General features: G+C 41.4%; 1 long non-coding RNA gene across 4 annotated transcripts in view; it reads right to left on the bottom strand.

Annotated features, from left to right (window-relative positions):
* The window catches only part of LOC131813185 (uncharacterized), a 164,285-nt gene that overhangs the window by 15,389 nt on the left and 126,009 nt on the right, over positions 1–22,887 (bottom strand). The gene's annotated exons all lie outside the window — the stretch shown is intronic.

The following is a 22,887-nucleotide window of genomic DNA, read 5'->3' on the forward strand; positions in this document are numbered from 1 at the left end:
AGTATCAAAGACTTACCCAGGCCTCCAATAGGGCTGAATTGCTAACAAAAGAGCTTCAGTCCTCGATAAACTCTTGCTCTTCAGCATCGAGGGACTAACCATCAGTGCAGAGAAGAAACAGCTGCTTCAGAAAAGAAAAGGCAAAGAATGCAGGTGTCTGGGCTCCACTGTGCCGAGACAGTCCTAGCCAGGGACACCTGAGATTCAGACGAGACATTCTGCAGAGACAGGACAGAGACAGGGCTGCTATAACAAAGCTGCACACATTGGGTGGAGTTTACACAATTGGGTGTCTTACACAATGAAAATTTATTCTGAGCACAGAAAGAAAAAGATAGGGTATAAGTTCCAGAACAACAACACAAGAAGAGTTCCTGACAAAAGCTAGAGAAGGATCTAACAATTAAACCTGAGGGACAGCACCTACTGTGTGCCAGCAAATCACTCCCAGACACCACAGACTAACGATAGTAAGCCATCAAAACGGAACCAGGTGTCCTTAAATTCTCTAAGATGACATCGGCCCCAGAGCTGGGGACGAGATGAATTGGCAACCATGGACCATGAGATTGGTGCTGAAGAATTTCTGGGAACAATGAGTTGGTGATAAACGAGTTGCCTCCGAAGACCTGATACCTCATGAGAATATCCTGGTGAGCCTCAAAGTGTGATCCTCTGGAGCCCACATTCAACAAGCTGGAAAGATGAGACAGGGTTTCGTGGCATGGAATTTCTATCCCGGATGCGGTTCACTCCTCTCAACCTTTGCAGCAGTTTTGGAGCTGAGCAGATGGCAGGGGAGGGCTTGACTAAGTGGTGAAGTTTTAGCTGCAAAAGGCAATTCCTAGAATGACAATTCAGAAACTCATTTCCCCCAACACTTATCATATTGGCAAAGGGTTTGTGAATCTTTTTAGGAAAATGAGAAGGAAGCAGTGCATCAGAATAAGGCGTCCTATGTTTGGGTAGGTTATGTGGAAGCAAACACGACCGAATCCAATTCTTCCCTTCTGTTTGCTCTTCCCAAGGAAGGGGCCAGACTTGTTTGTAAATTAAATAATACTGAAAAGACTAAAGCTTAGGGTCTGAGGTATAACAAACCTTCAGCACACAAAGCAAGTGATCAATGCATTCTGAAACCGTATATGATAGTTGCCGCTGAACTGCTCCAACCCCACCTGGCATTACAGACCCGTGTAGCTTCTAGCTCTCTCTTATAAAGAAATGGCAAGTTTGTAGAAAGAGCATAATCTGGATTCAAAGCCTGTCTCTGGTACTAAATAACTATATGATCTTGAACAAATGACTTTTCCTTTCAGAGCCTGTTTCCACAAACATAAAAGGGCGGAGGAGGTGGGGGAGGGGACAATAGCTATCTCAAAGGATTATTGTCAGAATTCAGTGTGATGATGTATACAAAGTCTCTGGCAGACAGTATGACCTCAAAGTGTTACCAGTTGTGTTTTTGATAGTTGGCTTTTCTGTTTATTTCTATTCTGCCTAGCTTGGCAGAAGTTTATGTCAAAGTAACTGTCATGCTTTCAAAAATTCTTTCAGTTCTAGCTCATCTATAATTTTTCCCTTAGCTTCAAGCAACTTTAATATTAAGATAGTTAATGAAAAAAATTTGTTTTCCTTTAAGTTCCATAGCCCTTATTCTGTGTGAATGAGGCAGTAAGATTCAGCTTTGGTTTTAATTTTGATCCTTTACAATATACACATAACAGAAACTGTAAATGTATTTGATATTCAGAAACAATGTATTGTCTTTTAATGAGGACTGTTTTAATTCCATTTAATTTACTCAAATGCAAAAGAAGTGTTATCTACAGAGATGATTTCTGTGGCAAATAACAGAAAAGCTATTTAACTGGTTTAAACAAGGGAATTTACTGACTCCTGTAACTGAAAAGTCTATAGGACTTTTCATGGTTTGGTCCAGGCTCTGCTTCAGTTTTTCTGCATTCCGCCCCCCCCACCCCCCAAGTTCTATCTGTCTTCAGATGTTGGCTTTGTTCTTGGGCTGGCCTCATAAAATGGTGGCCAGCAGCACTGATAGTGATTCTGCATTCACATCCAAGGGCAAAGCAAAGGCCAAGGTCAGTTTTTAGAACCACCACGTCACTCTGATTGGACTACCCTGATAACAATCTCAGTGCTAGGGAAATGCTATGCACTGATTGGCTTAAACTCCTATCAATCACTATGGCAAGGAAATGAGATTATTCTGAGTGGCTTAGACCAAGCAGAAGCAGGACCTGCCTCTGGATCAGAAGATAAGATTCATCTCTGCTAAACTTCATCATTGTCACTCAAGGAAGATGAAATGGATATTAGAGGAGAAAAATCCCTCTGAAAATTGTTAAAAAACAATTTCTAGCAATTTAGTACAGTGTTGCTTGAAAGACCCCTCCCCTAGAAGATAGATTGGATAACTAACCGCTTGTTTGCTTTTCTGTGAACCGCTGGCTTTTAGGCGTAAATTAGGTTATTAATTGCTTATTAATTGCTCTTTTGCCCTTCTGTAACTGCTTGGCTTATAGAAATAATAGAAGACGCCATGATGGCATTCCTACCTTCCCCCTTCTTGTTCCCCCTCCCTGCCTCTCTCCTCCCGCGCGCGTGCCCTCAGAACCAATCAGCTTGTTCCCCCTTCCCGCGCCTCTCTCTTCGCGCGCGCGGGTCCCCAAAGCCAATCAGCAAACTCCACGTATGCCTTTTTCAAAAGTTCTAACTGTCAAACAATCAGTTGCGCCCCACCCAAAACTTGTTTGTACCTGTCTATAAAAACCCGGCACCACCCCAGCCGGGTGTGCTCAGCTAGCAGGAGCTGCTGACCACCCGCAGGCGCGCGCTGACCACCCGCAGGCGCCTGCGTAACAATAAAGAACCTCTTGCTGATTGCATCCAGTGGCAGTGTTGGATTCTTGGGTAAGGGGATCCGCGGGTCTTTCATTGCTCAGTGCCTATTTTTTTTTGAATTATCACTAATTTCACTATGCTGAACTCTTTACAAATAAAATAACATAATAGTTTAGCATCCAATGCAATGTTAGAGTCTACTAATATAAGGCAAGTTATTAGCGAGAATTAAGACATCTAGGTTGACGGGGTCTTTTTTCTTGGTTTTCCTCTCCCCACTTTTCCTTATTTTTCTCTCCCCCTTTTCCTCACTTTTTTCTTTTTCTCACTTTCTTCCTTCCATCTGTATTCTTCTTCTTCTTAATATGCCTTTTAATATATGCACATGAAACAAGATGTGAGATTAGACATTTCCTGATGTCTCGCGATTTTAGCTAAAGCCGCAAAGCTGTTGAAACAGATGATAGTGTCCTCTTAGGGAGGCACAAGAGCATCCATTGCTCACCTCCCTGGCAGCCTGGGAAAGGGAAAACTAGAAATTCATTAGAAAGTTCCTCAAAGGTAAATTTATATACACAGGTAGGAGGGATGCCTTCACCTGTCTGGAACAACTGAGGACGGCTTTTCAAGTGAATTGCTGAGAAGGCAGCACTTGCCAGAGGGAAACTGGTATCTTCCTCCCATGCTAGATGTCTATAAAAACCCACAGTCTGGGAGTCTAGGGGCACAGGGGAAGAAAGGAGAGAGTGGAAGAACAGATACTGCCCATCTTTGCCACCGTCAAACCCCAAGCTTCTAGGCAGAATTGGGTTGAGGAGAGGGTAGAGACCTTGAGGGAAGTTTTTTAATTGTGTGCATAGGATGGAAGGTCTGGGGTTTTGTGTGTTTGTTTTACGTTGAACTAGGTTTTCTAATACCCCAAAATATAACTTCAATAATAACCAAATGTGACTCTGCCTGAGCTGTTTTCAAGAGGTGAGGAAGAAAAAACCCTAAAGAACATTGTTAGTTGTTGGTACATCTTTAAAATGTTTTATGTTACATTTTGATATAAAGGGGAAAAAAGCTGTTTCCTAATTGTACTCCACTGAATGCAAGTTATTTAATAAACTCATGAAAGCATCACAGATATATCTTCAGTGCGCTTTCCGTGACCATATCTACATCATGCACCAGTCGGGTCCTGCAGGAAACAGGAAATGTTCAGAGAGCAACTGAGGGGTTAACAAAGACCTAGGTGGGACTAGAAACTGAAGATGGCGGACGGGAGCTTCCAACAAAAGAGAGCACCCTGAGGCCTACAGGGAGAAAGGGAGGGGGTGATTGCCCGAGCCCTGAGACAGGGCGAACTGGTACCTTGGATATCAGCCAGCAAGGAAGCCCAGCCGGTGGTAAGCACAGAGCTGAATGGAGACAGGTGAAAAGCTCACTGGGATTGGCAGATGGCAAATACTTGGCATAGATAATATACTTCAATTGTGAAACTCTGGCAAATATAACTGTAACTGATGTATGGAATATTCAAATTACTTAAAACTCGTGATAAAGCAGAATTTTCCCACTTTCTCCTGGCAAAAAATGGAATTATAGTCCTCAAGGAGAAAAAAATGAACCTCAGACCAATGAAATCAGCCTTAAGAGTAGAGAAAATATTTAAACACAAATGTTATTCATCTAAAATGAGTATAGATAATGATATGATAAAAATTAATCCCCAAAATAAATCTGCAAATAAAAACACTGAAAATGAAAGCTGAAGAAAGAGTGATACTCTGCGGGATTACAAATGGCGGCCACTAGACTCTGAGCCACTTCACCCACACTGACATGTCTGCACAGATCATTAAAGCACCTTCTCTGGTAACACCTTTGCTAAGACAGGCCCTCAGTAGTCTATTTTCTGACATCTGCCATCTAAAATCATGATAATCAACTGTACTCCTAGGGAGAAAGTTTTGTCTTTCTTGGTCTTTTTCCCCCTTTGCGTCCTTTTGCCATGACTCTCTGCCTTCTCATCTTGGTGAAGTTAACATGGGCCAACGAAAGTTTCCACATCCTTGTTCTTCCTCACTGATAAACTAGGGTAGCAAGATGTGTTCAGCTAACTGTTTCCTGGACCTACCCCTCCAGCTCGTTCCCACATTCCGACCATGCAGATATCTTTCTCTTTCTGAATACAAACACGAAGAGTTCTGGGTTCTTCCATTGCTCTGGAAACTTTCTTCCCTGTCCCCAACACACACACACACACACACACCCTCCTGCTTCCTTCCCATCCAAGGAAATTCTTCAAGGTCCAGTTTAAAGGCCATCTCTTTAATTAACCCTCTACAAATCTCACCCCATACCACACCCCCACCCCTAGTCTGGCCAACAGAGTTCAACATCCTTTCTCCTCTGTTCTCCTGGTACCCAGTCTCCAAACTTCAGAATGGTCCTTATCACTTATGCTGCAGGTAGCTCTGATGGTAACCATCTTCTCATGAGAATGTTATCTCTATAACTCTGGTGGCAGAGGGAGAAGGTTCATAATTTATGCTGAAAGAAAGAGAAAAATATCTAAAAAGTTTTTCAAGGTGTCATTAAGGTTTTATAAGCAATAGAAATAACCCTCTGTTCCACAGGTGTATCAGGGACCAGGACTATAAGGAGGTAGATGACAAGCTTCCCACTTGAACCAGAAATCAGATCAAGGCCACCTCAACATCCCTTTTAAACAAATACAAGAACAACATGTAATAAATTAAAACATGCATTTGCCTCTTAATTTTTAGTCAAGTTCTATATGTCAAGTTGCCTTAAAATGAGAGGTGGCTGTTTATTAATATCTTCCTGTTTATTAAGGAGCAATAAAGTGGCTGTGTTTATGAAATGGGCTGTTGCAACAAGACATCTACACAATTATAAATAAAGCAAAGATTAGCAACGCAAGATCTGAGATTTTGTTTTCACGAGGACTCTCCCAGTGGCTTCATGCTTAATGGCAAAGTCATGACTGTACCCTAAGGTCTATTTACACAAGACTAAGCGGCCATCACCAGCCCCTTTAATGCCTCAGCACACTCAGTAGAGCTGACTACAGACCAGGGAGAAGAATGATGTCACTTGGCTTTCTATAGATACAATTCCTTAGTCTTTGAGTTTCCTTTGCAGTCCATAAAGACAGACCCCCAAGCGCAGGTAGAGATGTTTCAGACTGTGAACTTTCAAGAGTTCCCTCCGGGCCCACCCCTCCCCTTGTCATATTTACTATGCACAGTACACGGGTCACTCAGGCACAGTAAGTTCCGATTACCTGCAATCCATTGTTCTCCAAAACTGCTTGGTAAACTTATAATCGACTTTAAAATTTCATTGGTTTTCCTGCCTGAGGTAGGAACATTCTTCCTGCATCTACAGTTATCAGCACATAGATCACAACTACCTAGCAGCAAGGATAAATTTCCCTGATTTCTAAAGCAACATACTGACGTGGAAAGAACGCTTTATTTAGAGAACTAAAGTCCACATTCTGGCTATATTACCTGGGCGGGGACTAAGGTGAGGTGAGCACTCACTCTCTGGGTCTTCCTGGTTCTGGCAGCCATTACAACCTCTGTGACTTGTTTTTTTGTTTTTTGTTTTTTTGAGTCAATTCATAAACCATAACATTAATCATTTTGAAGCGTACCTCTTAGGGACATTTAGTATGTCACAATGTGGTACAACATCTATCTAGTGCCCAACATTTTCATCATCCCGAAAGGAAATCGTATTCCCATTAAAGCAGTCACACCCCATACCTCCTTCCCCAGTCCCTGGCAAACACCATCAGTTTTTCTATCTCTATGGATTTAACTCTCCCGGATACAACCTGTGGGCTTTTGAACAGTAGTCCTAATACCTAATTTACCTTGTGCCACGATGCGATTTGAAGAGTTTTATGTGCGTTAATCCAATTAATCCTCACAAAAACCCAATGAGATGGACACAAATAGCCCCAGGTGAATGGCTTATTATTTAATTCTCTAATTATGATTTCTTCATCTGTGAGATAAAGAAAAAAGCAATACTCCAACAATAATTTGCTAAGCATGTTTATTTATGGGAGAAGCATTGTTCTGGTTCAGGAATAGCAAACGAGATTCATCTCTAACCAAGTGGGAGTGACTTCCTGTTGAACAGGGGGAGAGAGGTCTTTGAGATGGTTCATGGGGCAGAGTATAATCATTGACTCGTGGTGTCTGTCACGGACGGAGGCGTGGATGAAGTATCAGAAGGAACAGAGAATTTGCCTTTCCTCCTGGAAGAGTGAGGGGGGCGGGGGAAGGAAAATGCAGACTCCGTCTTAGCCAGGATGGGAGGGAAGCATCACTCAGAGGAGCATGATGAAAATAAGGTAATTTACAGAGTATTAAGAGCAGAGGTGTCGGAAGTCAAAAAACCAAAATGGAATATGTTCAAATCTCAACACTCTACAACTCTTGAAAAGGGTAACATCTTAAAAATATTTTAACCTTCCATTTCCTCTTTTGTAAAATGGATAAATAAATCCAACACATAGGGTTCTGGTGGGAACAGCATAGGATAATGCAAGTGAACTGCGGAGCACAACTACACATAGTAAGAGCTTAATAAGTGGTAAGGAAATAAAATATATATAGTATATTGTATATTGAAATATTATCAATATACTTTATATATGTGAGATATGTGTATGTGTGTATATATATAAAGGGGTGAGAGGTATAGGTATAAGTGTACATTGTAACAAAAACACAAACACATATACCTACACCTTCTCTCCTCTTTATGGGACATACAGTGGACAGAACGGAGGAATCAAGGCGACTTACAAGAGGGAGAAGAGGTCAGAAAAGCCTCATGAAAGAGGAGGGCCTTCAGATGATACTTGAGAGAACAGACCCACATGTCTCACCCTGTTGTTTTGAGGATTTGGTGACATCATTTATTTAGAGCATTCAGCACGATGCTCGCAGGCCACAAACATAAGCTGAATATAAATGTCTGAGTTCGTTGCTATATTATTCCACTGTGACCCTCTGAATCAGTCAGGGTTCTTGATGGCAAACAATAGAAACTGCCTCCGGCTAACCTAAGCAGAAGAGAAATTTCTTAGGCGGGTCTCAGGGAGCTCAATGAATCAACTGGAAGCAGGCTCAGAGCAGAGGTGGGAACGCAGGGAGGCCAGGCAGTTGTAGCCAGGAGCAGGCAGCCTGGCTGGGCTGTCACCATGCACCCCACCTCTAGGGGGGACATTCAGCACTGCTGCCATCAGCAGTGTCCCTGGGGTTCCCTACCACTCCCTCGATGTAACCCCTGGTGAGAAAGCTCACTGACTGACTGGGTCTGTTGTCTACACCTCAGTTACCCATTTCATCCAAAAAAGCCATCTGGCCTCCTCAACTTGCACAATGAGAAGCAGCGCCCTTTTTCCTACTGAGCATAATCACATGACAGGGATTTACTTCAGTGATAGAAAAGGAATCTGGATGTAAGGTGTCAGAAGAGTTTCAGCTGTACCTTAAAGAACACTGTCTTGACATAGCAGAGAACATCACCATAAATCCCAGAACTTTCTCTTCAATATATAAAATATTCAGTAATCAAGATATTCAGGTCATGTTTAGGTGTTTCATGTCAAAGATCTGCTGTATAGTAGGCAATCAATAAAAAGTAGTGAAGTAATTGTAAAAAGAGTCAGAAACTGTGATTAATATTAATCATAAACTATGATTTCTTCAAATCTTTAAAAATGGCTCTAAAATGTTAATTTCTCAATTTGAACTCCTTAATATAGGCTAATTTGAGATGTGGGAAGATTAGTTCTGCTCTCTTTACCCCCATTAACAAATCTGAGAGATGTTTTTATCTAATGTGAGCATGAGCATCTGGAAAGTAGTCAGAGGGGAATACGGGCTTACTGAGTTGATAACAAAAGCTGGTTGTTAAGAGTGAGTTGATAATGGATTAGCAAGAGATCTTTCTGATGCTCTCTAAAAGATCTGCTCTGAGATTTCCAGGAACTACACAGAACTTTAGACAGAGGGCAGGAGCTAGAGAAGAGAAAAATTACTTCCGTAGAAAAACTGGCCTCTTACCACAGGTACTGAAACGTGTCCAGCTCTGTCTCATGTCAGATAAACCTCCCTCTACATCTTCCTCGGTGGGGCCTGCCCTACTTCTCTTCCCTTAACTGTCCTAAACTTCATAGTTCCTCATATTTGTTTTTCGACTTCCCACCTCCCACTCACTTTCCAACCCACCTCAGTCTGGCTTCTGGTCACACTACTCAACTGAACCATCACATGCCAAGGTCACCAATAATTGCCTTATAGCTAAACCTAACAGATGCTTTTCCATCTTTGTCTTCTTTGGCCTCACATTGTCTGTGGATAATGCTCACGTCCTCTTAGAAATATGCTTTATGAAACTTTCCTAATTCAAGAGTCTCATGGTTTGCGCCTCTGTGTATATTCAGTTGTAATGCATTATCTTGGATTTTGCAAAGGCACTCAAAACTCCCAGATTGAACTCATCATCTTTTTCTGCAGATACATTTTTCCTGTCTCCTCCTTCAAAATGAATGCCTCTCGTTTGCACAGGTCCTAAAGCTAAAGACTGTACCATCTTTGAATCTCCCCTGTGGGTACTCAGTCTCTCAACCCCATGCCCCATGCCTGTGGGTACTCAGTCTCTCAGCACCAGGCCCCTCCCCTGTGGGTACTCAGTCTCTCAGCCCCATGCCCCATGCCTGTGGTACTCAGTCTCTCAGCACTGCACCACCCCCCCATGGGTACTCAATCTCTCAGCACCGCGCCTCTCCCCTGTGAGGTACTCAGTCTCTCAGCACCAGGCCCCTCCCCTGTGGGTACTCAGTCTCTCAGCCCCATGCCCCATGCCTGTGGTACTCAGTCTCTCAGCACTGCACCACCCCCCCATGGGTACTCAATCTCTCAGCACCGCGCCTCTCCCCTGTGAGGTACTCAGTCTCTCAGCACCGTGCCACCCCCCACCAATCAGTGCTGATGTTACAGTTCCTAAATAGTTTTTGAATACTTCTACTTTTCTGCCTCCTTTCTGAAACAATCCTCATCCAAGAAACCAACTAAATAACCAGATGAGCTTAATGAGCTCGCACCTCTGAGTCTCAGTTTCCTGGTTTGTAAAATCAGACAGCATGAACAACAAATTTCTTCCTTTTCTATAGTCTGTGATTGTAGGAGTTTAATACCAAGAAGGGGCTTGAGGTAAAATCAATTCATATGCTTTGGGAGATGATCTCACTTTCTGCACTTAAATTAGATACTGGAGTGACCAAGACTGTGCTTCACATCCTCCCACAGCAGTACTCATACAGGCAGTCTCAGGGTCTTCAAGACGACTTAAATAATAAGCCTCTTCTTAAGTAAAGATCTGCCTTATGCCACATTTTGAGCTGTAGAAAATAGTTTCAAATGAGATTCTAAGGTTGGTAACAAGTTATTTACTTTGTTTCATTTTTTGGTCTGAAAGCTCTTTGAAAAGAATAAGACAGAGCTCCTACTTCCTGAAAATGTCCCATATGGGGGCAGGTGGGGAGTCCACCTTTGTTGACTAAGTCTTGAGGGTGTATTTGAAAACCTGGTTAACAAGGTTGTTGGAGATTGGTGGTGTGGAGATTTCCATAAGGAAGAAATTTGGTTGATCTGCAACAGTAGTAGGGTCAAAATGAAAGCATAGAAGAGTAAAGGATTAATTTAGGCCCAGTGCTGTCTGTGAGAAAAAAAAATGAAAAACCATAAGAAGATGGAAAAAGTTAAGCAACACAATATGGTGGATTCTACTAATGAGTTTAATGGGCAGCCATTTTAATGGGAGCAAAACTAGACTGCAAACACTGTTCTAAAATTATAGGTTCCAGTTTCACCAGCCATAGTCTGGTGTCCCAATTTTTAAAAGGCTCATTAAAACGTATCATCAAGACTCCACTCCAAAACTGCTAGAACTTATACAGGAATTCAGTAAAGTGTCAGGATATAAAATCAATGCACAGAAATCAGTTGCATTTCTCTACACCAACAGCAAGACAGAAGAAAGGGAAATTAAGGAGTCAATCCCATTTACAATTGCACCCAAAACCATAATATACCTAGGAATAAACCTAACCAAAGAGACACAGAATCTATACTCAGAAAACTATAAAGTACTCATGAAAGAAATTGAGGAAGACACAAAGAAATGGAAAAATGTTCCATGCTCCTGGATTGGATGAATAAATATTGTGAAAATGTCTATGCTACCTAAAGCAATCTACACATTTAATGCAATTCCTATCAAAGTACCATCCATCTTTTTCAAAGAAATGGAACAAATAATTCTAAAATTTATATGGAACCAGAAAAGACCTCGAATAGCTAAAGGGATATTGAAAAAGAAAGCCAACGTTGGTGGCATCACAATCCCGGACTTCAAGCTCTATTACAAAGCTGTCATCATCAAGACAGCATGGTACTGGCACAAAAACAGACCCATAGATCAATGGAACAGAATAGAGAGCCCAGAAATAGACTCTCAACTCTATGGTCAACTAATCTTCGACAAAGCAGGAAAGAATGTCCAATGGAAAAAAGACAGCCTCTTCAATAAATGGTGCTGGGAAAATTGGACAGCCACATGCAGAAAAATGAAATTGGACCATTTCCTTACACCACACACAAAAATAGACTCAAAATGGATGAAGGACCTCAATGTGCGAAAGGAATCCATCAAAATCCTTGAGGAGAACACAGGCAGCAACCTCTTTGACCTCAGCCGCAGCAACATCTTCCTAGGAACAACGCCAAAGGCAAGGGAAGCAAGGGCAAAAATGAACTATTGGGATTTCATCAAGATCAAAAGCTTTTGCACAGCAAAGGAAACAGTTCACAAAATCAAAAGACAACTGACAGAATGGGAGAAGATATTTGCAAACGACATATCAGATAAAGGACTAGTGTCCAGAATCTATAAAGAACTTAGCAAACTCAACACCCAAAGAACAAATAATCCAATCAAGAAATGGGCAGAGGACATGAGCAGACATTTCTGCAAAGAAGACATCCAGATGGCCAACAGACACATGAAAAAGTGCTCCATATCACTCGGCATCAGGGAAATACAAATCAAAACCACAATGCGATATCACCTCACACCAGTCAGAATGGCTAAAATCAACAAGTCAGGAAATGACAGATGCTGGCGAGGATGCGGAGAAAGGGGAACCCTCCTACACTGTTGGTGGGAATGCAAGCTGGTGCAACCTCTCTGGAAAACAGCATGGAGGTTCCTCAAAATGTTGAAAATAGAACTGCCCTATGACCCAGCAATTGCACTATTGGGCATTTACCCTAAAGATACAAACGTAGTGATCCAAAGGGGCACGTGTACTCGAATGTTTATAGCAGCAATGTCCACAATAGCCAAACTATGGAAAGAACCTAGATGTCCATCAACAGATGAATGGATCAAGAAGATGTGGTATATATACACAATGAAATACTATGCAGCCATCAAAAGAAATGAAATCTTGCCATTTGCGACAACATGGATGGAACTAGAGCGTATCATGCTTAGCGAAATAAGTCAAGCGGAGAAAGACAACTATCATATGATCTCCCTGATATGAGGAAGTGGTGATGCAACATGGGGGCTTAAGTGGGTACGAGAAGAATAAATGAAACAAGATGGGATTGGGAGGGAGACAAACCATAAGTGACTCTTAATCTCACAAAACAAACTGAGGGTTGTTGGGGGGAGGGGGTTTGGGAGAAGAGGGTGGTATTATGGACATTGGGGAGGGTATGTGTTTTGGTGAGTGCTGTGAAGTGTGTAAACCTGGTGATTCACAGACCTGTACCCCTGGGGATAAAAATATATGTTTATAAAAAATAAAAAATTATATTAAAAAAAAAAAACGTATCATCAAAAAGTAGTATTTGCTGGAAGAATCTCAGTCCCATAAAAAGCACTGTTGGGGATTCTTACCATAACCCACCAAATGAGTAACCAGCCTTCCCTTTGAGGGAAGAGAAGAGATGTGAGCTGAACATCAAGTGCAAATGACACGGAATCAGAACAGAGTTGGAAAAGGAGGACCATCACCAAATTGCAATGTGTGGTCCCTTTGGAAAACATAGAGCAGCCTAGAGTGAGGCCTGGGGAACCAAGAAGAAAAATATATATACGTATATATTAATGGAGAAAAGATCAAGCTTGTAACTTTATTCCCGGGCTTCACAAGTCCCATTGTCCTTTCCTACCCCCGAGAATCAGTAATATTCGGGGTGACTCCACTAATCATGTGGCCTTGAGTATTTCAGCAGACATCATTTAAGTCATTTAAAAGGATAACTGCAAATTAAATTAGTTCATCCTAATTATGCAAAAATGATAAATTCAAATAAGCAAGGTAATTCACTTCCAAATTAAAAAAATTTTTCAATCACTTGGCATCTCAAATCAAAGCAAATGGGTAATGTTACCAATTATATCAATTTGACTCTTAAATTTAAATACATAAACATATGATGAACTGAATTAAAATTCTTATTTGGTATGCACTTAACTTATTAACATTTGTACTAGGGTAGAGAACCACATTCAAGATATGAAACAGGGTCATGTCCTTGAAAAACAAAGAAGGTGGTCACAAAAGTGTTTTGTGAGGATCTAGTAACAGAATGAGTCCCCCAGATCTACTAAATAAGTTATCCCACAGGAAAAGTAAAGTAGATCACATTAGTAAAGGTAATATTATGGAAGCTTATGAAATATTTATCAAGGGTAATATTTGATAACCAATAAAAATAGTTTTAGGAAGCAGTATGATAAGGTTAAGTTTCGACATGGTTGCACTTATGAGCATGAGACTTTCATAGAAATAGAAAGAAATGAACATTTATTGAATATGCTGTGCTAGGCACTACTAAATACTTTCAAATACAGTATATCATTGGAAACTAGAATTAGAGACATTAAATAACTTACCCTAGATCACACAGTGATAAATGACAGAGAGGTAGGACTTAAACTCTTTTGATTACACATGAGAATTATTTTTGTCACATCTGTATCACTTTATCCTGAGCCAGTACTCAAAATATGATGGTGTTTAAAATATTTGTGGGGGTTGCTGGGGTGCCTGGGTGTCTCAGTCAGTTAAACATCTGACTTTGATCTCACCTCAGGTCTTGATCTTATGGTTCTAATTTTAAGCCCCATGTTGGGCTCCCCAAGAGGTGTGGAGCTTACTTAAAAATAAATTAAAATGATAAAAAACAAAATATTTGCTTAAGTATTTCCTAAGATTTTTGATCAAGGTCAATTCAGATTCCAATTTCAAAGCTATTGAGTAATAAAGTGATTTTTAGGAGAAAGACAAAAAATGTGCATACATTCTGGGTGACATTAAGAATCTCTCAAACACTTGATAAAGCATTCTTTATGACTCATATAAGAATGAAGGAATTATCTATTGCTATATAAAAAATCACACCAGGGACGCCTGGGTGGCTCAGTCAGTTAAGTGTCTGCCTTCAGCTTAGGTCATGATCCCAGGGTCCTGAGATCGGGCTCCTTGCTCAGTGGGGAACCTGCTTCTCCCTCTGCCTGCTGTTCCCTCTGCTTGTGCTCTCTCTCTCTCTCTCTCTTTGACAAATAAATAAATAAATAAATAAATAAATAAATAAAATCTTTAAAAAAGAGAGAAAAAAGAAATCACACTAAACTGTAGTAGCTTAATACAGTAATTCATTCCCGTGTGTTACTGTTCTGTGGATTGACTGGGACTGACTGGGCAGTTCTGTCTTAGGGTCCCCCAGTAACTGCAGTCAGAGGTCAGCTGGGGCTGCAACCATCCATAGCTCTACTGAGCCGGATGTCAAGATGGTTCACTTACATGACTGGCAAGGGATGCGGCTATCATCTTATTTGGGGTCGGCAACTGGAGGGTCTCAGATAACTTGAGCTTTTCTCAAAGTAGTGGCTGGATTCCAAAAGAGCGCATACCACAGTTAATGTTTCAAAAGACCCAGGCTTCTTACAGCCTTGCCTCAGAAGTCCCCAAAAGTCATTCCCAGATCATGCTATTCGTTGAGCTGGTCACTAAGTCCTAGGGGTAGATTTAACTCCACCTCTTTGATATGAAGAATAACATGACCTAAAGGAACAGAAGAAGACTAATCACACCTTCATCTTCTGCCTCCTGGTGTCTCTACTTTACTAGCTGACTTCAAAGGGGAAATGTATAATAAAATTACAATACCATAAGTCATTTTGTTGTATCTTCTCTATCTTTTTGGCTTTCTTTCTCTGGAAACAGCATTCTTTTTCTTTTTCTTTGATGATTTTATTTATGTATTTGACAGAGAAAGAGCAGGAGAGCACAAGAAAGGGGAGCAGCAGAGGGAGAGGGAGACGCAGGCTCCTGGCTGAGCAGGGAGCCTGATGCAGGGCTCATAGGATCATGAGCCTGGGATCATGACCTGAGCCCAAGGCAGACGTTTGACAAACTCTGCCACTCGGCGTCCCTGGAAACAGCATTCTTGAATGAATAAGTAAACGAAAATTTTTCTCTCTCCTTTTTTCATTCTACTCTTTTTTTCCCCGTATCTTTCTTCTTATCTTTTCTTTCCTTCTTTCTAACTAAAGATAAAAGATATAAAACAAATTTTTTAAGTAGCAACATATTCTAATTAGTTAGTGAATCTTATGATTGATGTTTACCCATATCTTCCATCTGATAGCTGTCTGACTCACTTATCATCCTGTATAGGAAGGTAAAAGAAAAAAAAAAAAATTTAAATGCAAGCAAAAGAAAGAAAAGAGGGGGAAAAATAGAAAGAAAAAGGAGATTATCAAGGGAAGAAGGAAAATTTAAATGGTAAGGAAAACAAATCAGGAAGACTGAACGGTATTAAGCCCAAATGGCTGAAAAGACCAAGAGAAAGAAGCCAAATTCTCCTGTTATAATGCTGCACCCACCCCTTCCTTTCTGATCCATCACCACCATGACCAGCCCTGTCCAACCTTATTTTTAATGCCTGAATTATCACTGTATTATCATACTGCCTTGAGTCTTCAACGCCCTACAAACCATCAAAAACACTGTTTTCCTCATGGGGCTCCCAATTAACAAGCAAACAAACAAACAAAACACTAAATGACTTCTATGGATAAAGTCCAAGTTAAGTATTTTAAGGATTTTCATAATATGACCCAACCTCCCTCCCCAACCTTGTTTCTCATGAAACTATTCATTCCGCCATTGCACTCTAGTCACTGTATCTAAATACACAGAAAAATGAGACCAGATATCACTATTGATTACATCATAAAAACATGAAATCTGGATCAAGGAAAATAATGACAAAAATATCGTGTTTCACAAAGCAGTGGCAATGCTATAAGCTTATATTTATCACACCTGAGGTCCAGATCACTTCTCAGGCATTACAGCCTCCTCATTTTTGCCTTCTGTCCTTTGCTGCAACTGATCTCATCCCCAGGAGCTTTCCTTGCTGCTCTCTGCCTTCTCAAATCCTATCTCACCAGGACTCATAAAGACCTCTTCTTCATGGAAAACAACATTAGCTGATTAATCTGGAAGAAGCATGATTAGCAAGATTATTCTGGATCCAAAGCACTCTGTTAACACTACAGCATCCCATCTGATTCTCTCTGGAGATCCAGTTGCCCAAGTTCCATTTCAGTTTTTGCTCTGTGGATTTGTTCAGTACACAGTAGTTTAAAGGATCACATTATCCCAATCTGGTAGACAATGCAACTGGCATCCAATCATTTGTACAACTTTGATTTGCAAGAATTACAAACAGCAATTAGAGAAACAGCACCACTCCAAATATTATAACTCTTTGGGAACCTGATATAAATGGGATTTTTTTTTCTTTAAATAGGATATTTGAAGATAATGATGGGTATAGTGCAAGATCAAACAGATTTTGTGGTGAGAGTTTATTGTCAGGTATAATTAAAGATGTAGATAGCATTTTGAAAGTACAGACTTTAGGAGACTTTTGAAAGCCAAGTAAAAATTAGGAATAATAACAGTGATGATCATGGGATAGCTACGACCATTCTATGAGGAGTTCGGTATCCTCCCACTGAGTCCAGGAAAAGATGTGTATGAGATCCAAGGCAGCTTTGGGAAGAATACCTTTGAAAGATGAAAGAGTAGAGTGACTAGCAGTCAGCAAACATAAAAGTGCACTAAAGAATGAATTACCTGATCGCCAAAAGAAATCGTACACTTCAAAATATTTTTTGTTAAGTAATTTTTTTTTTTTTAAGAGAGAGAGAGAGACAGAGAATGCTTGTAAGCTGGGAAGGAGGGGCAGAGGGAGAGGGAGAGAGAAAGAATGTGGAGCCCCACGTGGGGCTCAGTCCCATCATGCTGAGATCATGACCTCAGCTGAAACCGATTTGGACACTTAACCGACTGAGCCACCCAGGTACCCCTACATCTCAAAATATCTTATTTTAAAAAACACTAGTTTTCTTTTCCATGTCCGATGTTGAATACACGAGGAGTTGTTGTTTTTCTTTTTTAATCTATTTTTATTTCAAAATTAGGTGAAACCAAACTTTTTAGGGGAGCTTCTAAAGGTGGTAAAATTATAAAGGAAAGTCAGTAAACGATGATTATATCAGACAGGAGAGTGGAGGCTTCTAGGGTGATATCAAAGTTGTATCGCCTATAGTTCTACAGGCGCTCACATCGTCCTATTCACCTATGTTTTATGCATTTTGTTGTTTATGAAGATGTTATGGAGAAAACCATGGACAGTGAAGTGTACAGCTTCTACAACTCATTAGCTCCTAAGTGTCTGTTACTGCTGTAACCAAGGCTTTGCTCACATTCCCTTTTGCCCAAATGAGGCTGGTTGTGCATTGAGAGAGGACTTGTCTTACATTCCAGAAGAACCAGGTCCGGCCCTTGTTGAAATTTCAAAGCAACCTTTCTGTGCATGGATTCTTAAGCCAAGGATGAAGTTTCATACTTTGTATTATTTAAAGGAACTGGTACAATGCTATACAACTAGTACGTATTCACTCATTCATTTGACAGATATTTATTGACTTACCCATCATCTGACTCCCTGGAAACCCAGAGTGGTTTGCCAAAAATACTGTTAAATGGCATTTGCTACGTGCTACAAAGACACCACAGCTTCAGCAATTCCTCCCAGCTATCAAATGTGTTTTGCATAATGGAGACCACCCTCATTCCCAATGAAGTCTTACAAACGGATACTAGAAGAAGAATGGCCATTAGAAGGCAGAGATTTAATAAAAATTGAAATAGAAAGAGTCAGAAACAGGAGGGGATTAAAAAAAGGAGAGGAAGGGTTGCCTGGGCTGGCTTACTTGGTAGAGCATACAACTCTTTGATCTCAAGGTGGTGGTGAGTTTAAGCTCCACACTGGGCATAGAGTTTACTTTCAAAAAATAAAACAAATAAAAAGGAGAGAAGTAAGGAGGCCGAGACTGCACAACAGCAAGCCCTCAGTGTCCTGCCCAGTGTAAGCTGGGCCAGGTACTCTTCCTGTTTCCTTGCATGGTTTTTGTTTGATCCTTCCTCTTGTGCATGCCCCCATCCGGAGAAGTCAAGACCAGCACGGATGCCACCGAGACAAGCCAAAGCCAGGAAATAATCCTGGGATCAAAATTTGGCTGCATAGGGGCAAAACTTCTGAGCGCCCAGAAACAGAAAGGGCCAGAAGATCAACATAATCCATTTTCGAAGGAGTGCCAAAGATGAAAAGTGGGAAAGCCAAAATTACTCATCAAGTCCAAAATGGGTAAGCAAAAAAGAAAAGTGAAAAAAAGGATCCAAGACAGTAACTGGGGCCCATTGCTTGGGGTTTGATACTGGATTTTATTACGTACAGGTTAGCTTAATTTAAGAGCACAGGATCCAGGGGCACCTGAGTGGCTCAATGGGTTAAGCGTCCAATTTTAGGTAAGGTCATGATCCCAGGATCCTGGGATTGAGCCCCACCAGGGCCCTGGCTCAGTCTTCTTGTCTCTCTCTCCCTCTGCCCCTCACCCTGCTTGTGCACTGTCTCTCTCCAATAAATAAAAAGAGCCCAGGATCTAAGCAGGTATCTTCCTTCCTTATGCTTCTCTCTCCCACCTACTGACAGACCATTACCAACAAGACATTAAAAAAACACTATCCAAACAGGAGCACTTGAGTGGCTCAGTCAGTTAAGCATCCGACTCTTGATTCTGGCTGCAGTTATGAACTCAGAGTTTTGGGATGGAACCTCATGTTGAGCCCTGCCTTGAGCCCCCTGTAGAGCCCTGTGTCAAGCTGCATGCTCAGTGGGATACCGGTTTGAGATTCCCTTTTTTTCCCTCTCCTTTTACTCCCCACAAAGAAATTGTTTAAAAAACAAAAACAAAACAAAACAAAACAAAACTTACCCAACAAAATCTGAAAGCCATGAACCAACTTTGCCTAGACTAATTTGACCGTGAGAATGACCACATCTCCTGAGGACCATTGTCCCTACATTCCTCCACTGACTATTTTGGGAAACAGAGCACTTGAAGAAATGGTATACTTAAATAAGATGAGTTCAGTTTTGAGCCACCTGAGACACTGGTAGATGGAAATGCTTTACTCACCAGCAGAAAATTTACTGAGCACTTACTATGCCCCGTGGTGCATGCTAACCCAAAATACTTGACATAATACCATAATGTCATGCGCCAGGGTACTTTAACATTTAAAAATTTCTCCATTTGGTCAAAAGCAATTTGATTTTTTTGAGGCCCTTGACCTCCCTCACCCCATTTAAACCGCAATTTCCTGAAGACTAGGATTATCCTGCCATATTCTTTTTAACCTCTCTAATTTCTAGAAAGTATGCACTGGGAGCTCTTACCACCTCCAAGGTCATCTCCAGTTTGCCTGTCCCATGGCGGGAAAGGGATGTGCTCATTCAATACAGAACAAAGTATTTAGTATCAGCCTTAAAAGAAGTGTTTTTTAATTGTCTTCTCTTCCTGCTTTTTGGAGAAAAAAAACCAGTAATGTCAACTTTTCTATTCTGAGGCCTACACCCCGCAGGCCCTGCACAGCAGCTGAGCCAGGGCCTCACAAAGGATCGGGAGGGTCTGGGTGTGCAGGTGTACACGTGCTTGTGTGCATCACACTGTGTGACTGTCCCACGTGAGGTACGAGACAGCAAAGAATGTTCAGGCACATGCCTATTTATATCCAAGAGATGATAGGACCCCCCCCCCACACACACACACAAAGATAATTCATTTTGGGGGGCATTAATGTTAAATTTGGGGGAGAGGTTTGGCAGGGAAGGATGAAGAGCCGCTAGGAAATGGGTTCCCATCTCTAATCGTGGAGGGAGGATAGGGTAGCGAGCCAACAGAAGTCTTTCCCAGAACTGGGATATTTCATTCTAGAAGGGGAAAATGCCACTCTCATTCCCCTCTTCCCTCCCGCCTCACTTCCTTGGTGCCCTTCCAAGGTAGGGCCCCTTGGTGCTGGCTTCTCAGTCCCCTCCCACCCCCACCCCGGGGAAGGCTTACCAAGGCCAAGAGAGCCAGATGGGGCTGCTGGCAGAGACGCTGCTGATCCTGCTCTTTCTCTTCCCACTTTCCGTCTGCCAGTGCTTTTGGGGGAGGCAGCGCCTAGTCCTGACGGGGTTAGAATGACCGCCCGGTAGCAGACGGCGCGAGCACCAGCAAGCTCGCGGTCGCATTCGCCAGCCATCCCTGGGCCCGCTCTGGGCTGTAATGTGCCATTATCTTGCTACTCCCATTTTACACTTCACACACCAGCTTTCTCTCAAGACAGTTATTTGATCACTAACACTTTGAATATCATGATCATCGGCTCATTTATTTTTTCTATTTTAAAGGATAGTGTTGGTGTGCACAGGGAGCAGCTGTATCAATTTCCACATTTGCCAAGGCATCCGAGTGTGAGCTGCCTATCACGGTGCTGACTTTAATAAAAGGTTATTACTGTGATCATTATTTAGCATTTATATAGCTCCTCACAATTGTTTACCCATTATTCCTCAGAGCACCCCTGTCAAGGTGATCAGTATTAGCAAGCCCTGTTGCAATGAATCAGGGGTCCTGGAGAGCTTTTAGTAATATCCACAAAAGGACACAGAATGAATAAGCAGAGACCTAGGACGGGCCCGGTCTCCCTCCCTCTGGCACACTTGGTGAGTTCACTCACCCCATCATTCTGGTTGGCAGACCGACCCAGGGTGGGCTCCTTGTGGCAGGCTGCAGCTCAAATATATACTTCTCAGCAGGCAGGCCTACCCTGCCTACCCTATCTAAAATAGCACCTCCTCCCCAAGACACTGGATACCGTATTCCTGTGTTTATGGGCTTTGCAGTGCTTAGAACTACCTAAAGTTAGCTTGTTTGTGTATTTATGTTCTGTTTATTGTCTGTCTTCACCACTCAAGAAGGAAATCTCCATGACAACAGCAGCCCTGCCTAGGTTGTTCATGGCTGTACCCATTCTCTTTGTTGAAAGCACCTGGCGTACAGTAAGTGCTTAATAATGCTTGTTGAGTGAACGACAATAACAAGAGCCCCGTAAATACTGCTACTCACACATCATTTCCTACATCTTTTCATCTCTTTTCTGGACTTTCTGGATATAATCACACATACACTCAATTATATTTAATTACCCTGGAGCTAATGATCTAGTTTGCAGATGACCTGAGTCCTTGGCTTCCTCTCCTCTAGAGATTCCTCCAGATCTTTCTGTCATTTCTTACCTCTAGTTGAGATGGATCAAGGAGAGAATAGGGCAATGAAAAAAACCCTGTTAGACAATTTCACTAGTTCTAATAGCTTTGGAAACACAGAAAGTTGAAATTATTGATTCCAAGATTTCTTGTTTTACCTCATTTGTGGATTTCAAAAAAAAAATCCATCTGTTTTATATATGCAATACAGTGAAATGTGCTTTGAAGAAGTTAAAAGCACTGTATAAATGTAACATATAATCATGTATGCATGTAGTCCCATTAACCTTGGTAATTGAGAGTTGGTTATACATTTAAGGTTTAATTAGTTTTGATAGAACAGTAGCTCACACTTTTCTAATGGGTAGGGCCGGACAAGGGCTTAGAAAATGTACCTTTGGTTGACTTTTTTTTCTTTTTTTTTCAACCACCAAGTCAATATAAAGCTTGAAAAATCCCTCCAAAGCCTGAAAAATAGGCAGTAATGCTGATTTCTCATCAACAAGCAAGAATAGGGAAATGGTACTAAAGTTTGAGTTTTCGTGCTTCAAATTTCAGACCATAAGATTTCAATTTCCCTAAAAATAATCTTAGGCTGATCTTGGAAGATAACCCCCCATAATAAAGAAGTTTTCTATTTAAATGTTTTCTTTAACGTTCTTAATAGTTCTATGTGCAGCCAGAAAACGGGTTGCCTTGTTTTATATGTAAGGAATCAATGTAATATCTTATTTTGATAACATGTACTATTGCATTTGGTCCTCACTGTAACTCTGCCCAAAAATATTATGGAAATGGAAACAAAACCATTAAATGCCCTACCCACGTCACCAAGAAGTCACCAAGAAGCTTGGTCTGGCCTAAGTCTCCTGGCTCTGGTTTAATTTTCTCCACAATGTGAAAAAACCACATTGGAAAGGAAAAACTCATTCCTTGTCCTGCTGTCACTGTACAAACTTCAATGTTCAGGCAAATACTTTGCTTTATTGTTAAATTGGCCACACTTACTCACTGTGTAGTATATCCCCAGCCTTGTGCTTGGCCGTGGGAGGACACAGAGTCCAAGTAAAAGGTTAGATTTCCCCAGCTCTCACATTCTATTTGGGATGGTAGTCACACGCATACAAACACTGTTACAGAGGAGGTGGGGACATGTATCAAGGGAGGCACAGCACTCTGTGGGAGCAGAGGAGAAGCAGCATCTGAAAACATTCCCTGAATGGGGATGGCCCTGGCATGA

This window comes from Mustela lutreola, chromosome 12 (assembly GCF_030435805.1).
Source record: "Mustela lutreola isolate mMusLut2 chromosome 12, mMusLut2.pri, whole genome shotgun sequence".
NCBI classification, from domain to species: Eukaryota; Metazoa; Chordata; class Mammalia; order Carnivora; family Mustelidae; genus Mustela; species Mustela lutreola.